This window comes from Oryza glaberrima, chromosome 7 (assembly GCF_000147395.1).
Source record: "Oryza glaberrima chromosome 7, OglaRS2, whole genome shotgun sequence".
Taxonomy (NCBI): Eukaryota; Viridiplantae; Streptophyta; class Magnoliopsida; order Poales; family Poaceae; genus Oryza; species Oryza glaberrima.
Window position 1 is genome coordinate 12,206,742 of NC_068332.1, and position 2,788 is coordinate 12,209,529.

The following is a 2,788-nucleotide window of genomic DNA, read 5'->3' on the forward strand; positions in this document are numbered from 1 at the left end:
CAAGCGAGACAAGCAGTCTCAAGCTAGCAACCAAGCAAAATAGGAGCTAGTAAGCAAAACAAGAACTAGATCGATCTGACAGGGAATGGCCATGGGATTATTAGCGTGGATGGTGGCAGCGGCCGCGGCGGCGGTGCTGGCGTCGTGGGCGTTCAGCGCGGTGGTGCACCTGGTGTGGAGGCCCCGCGCCATCAGCAGGCGCCTCCGGGCACAGGGCGTGGGCGGGCCGGCTACAGGTTCTTCTCCAGCAACCTCGGAGAGATCAAGAGGTTCCGCGGCGATGGCGCTGGCGTCGTGCTCAATGTCTCCTCCCATGACTTCCTCCCCATTGTGCAGCCACATTTCCGCAAGTGGATTTCCCTATATGGTAACCTATTTATCCGAGTTCTTTTTTTTCTTGGATTTATCCGGGTTCTTTTAATACACTCATCAGTCCCAAATAGTTTAGAATAATAATTGTCATACTTCTAAAAATTTTGTCACCATGGGTAATTTCTCATATGCTTACTTTTTTTTTAAAAAAAAAGATATGGCATGCATAAATTTGCTAAATTTTATGAACTTATTGTACTGTATAAACTGATGATGTTTAAACTTTTAAAAGTTTGACCAAATCTTATATAGTTATACTTACAAAAGTTGAATATTCATGATCGGATGGAGTTCTGGTTTTATATGAGTATCATAATTTTTAGTGTTAGTTTATAATATTTGTGCATTTATGTATTACAGGAAGGACATTCCTCTATTGGTTCGGAGCACAGCCAAACATATGCTTGGCTGACGTGAGCATGGTGCGGCAGGTATTGTCAAATCGGACGGGGATATACCCCAAGAACCTGACGAACCCTCACTTTGTGCGTCTACTTGGCAAGGGGCTTGTGCTCACTGACGGCGATGAGTGGAAGCGCCACCGCAAGGTGGTCCACCCGGCCTTTAACATGGACAAGCTCAAGATGATGACGATGACCATATCTGACTGCTCTCGGTCCATGATGTCGGAGTGGGAATCGGAGTTGGCAGCGAAGGGTGGTCTTGTTGAGATTGAGCTAAGCAGGCGCTTCGAGGAGCTCACTGCCGATGTGATCTCGCGCACGGCGTTTGGTAGCAGCTACAAGGAGGGGAAGCTAGTCTTCCTGGCACAGAGGGAGCTCCAATTTCTTGCCTTCTCCACCTTCCTCACTGTTCAAATTCCAGGGTTTAGGTACACACATTATTAACTTATCCCAATACAAATAGAATTAGAAAGAACACAAAATGATATATCGGTGCTTTTTTTCTGTTTTGAAAATGAATCAGCTACCTTCCGACCATGAAAAACTTCAAGACATGGTCGCTCGACAAGAAGGTGAGGGGCATGCTCTTGGACATTATCAAGACCCGACATGCCAACAAGAATGTAGCTTGGTATGGGAATGACCTACTTGGGTTGATGTTGGAGGCGTGTGCGCCGGAGCACGGGGAGAGCTGCCCACAACTGAGCATGGATGAGATCATTGACGAGTGCAAGACCTTCTTTTTTGCAGGGCATGACACCACGTCACACTTGCTCACCTGGACCATGTTCCTATTGAGCACGCACCCAGATTGGCAGGAGAAACTAAGGGAGGAGATTGCAATGGAGTGTGGTGACAAGGTGCCCGCTGGTGACATGCTCAACAAGCTAAAGATGGTCAACATGTTCCTCCTAGAGACCCTAAGGCTGTACAGCCCTGTCTCACTCATACGGAGGAAGGTTGGCACTGATATTGAGCTCGGCGGCAGCAAGTTGCCTGAGGGTGCACTATTGACGATCCCGATCGCGACAATTCACCGTGACAAGGAAATGTGGGGGGAGGATGCGGATGAGTTTAGGCCGGAGAGGTTCGAGAATGGGGTGACGAGGGCAGCGAAACACCCCAACGCACTACTCTCCTTCTCCAGCGGACCGAGGTCATGCATTGGGCAGAACTTTGCAATGATCGAGGCCAAGGCTGTCATTGCCATGATCCTACAAAGGTTCTCCTTCACTTTGTCCCCCAAGTACGTCCATGCACCCACTGATGTGATCACGCTGCGTCCCAAGTACGGGCTCCCTATGATCCTCAAGAGCCTCAAGCTGTAGGGAGAAATACGTAAGAAATATATGAATTGTCCTTTCTTTTCTATAAGAGTTTGCCACTTCGCTGGTAGGAGTTATTTTGAACTAATTGGTTGTACATGATACATCAATTTTGTTGATGTTATTCAGACAATGTATTTGTATATTTCATTTTAACAAAATTTGGATGTGGATTTGCTTTTTGATTGGGTGTAAGAAGTTTTGCTTATTTATTGCTCATCAACCAAGTAGCAATGTGATGTATGTTACGTATCTAAGGTCAGAAAAAAAGACCATACTCATTGTTGTGTAATACTCTAAGTCAATATGTACTTTGTATACATTACTTCTTGATACTATAATGATCTTTGGATGCGTAAAATATAAATTATAGTATTTGGGAGAAGTCATATTACAATCTCAACAGTTCCGATTATCTAACATACCCCATTCACTCACCCCTTAACATTCAATGCCATTTAGTTTACCACCTCCTAGCTTTCCACCCTTGATTTGGGCCATTGGATGCCCACAACTGTTACAAGATGGGCCATTCGAGCTGCCCCATCACTACCGGTTTTCATTTGTAATCAGATTTGATGCCACTGGAACCAGCTAGTCTATGTAGCTATGTCCCAACTTGATCCCCCACCATCACAAGCAATGATACTGAGTACCTAGATCCATGAGCTCTCCTCTCCTCCTCCT

General features: G+C 45.8%; 1 pseudogene; it reads left to right on the plus strand.

The window, feature by feature from the left end:
* On the plus strand, positions 1-2,268 carry LOC127780110 (cytochrome P450 709B1-like; annotated as a pseudogene).
* Positions 2,269-2,788: the final 520 nt, after the last annotated feature.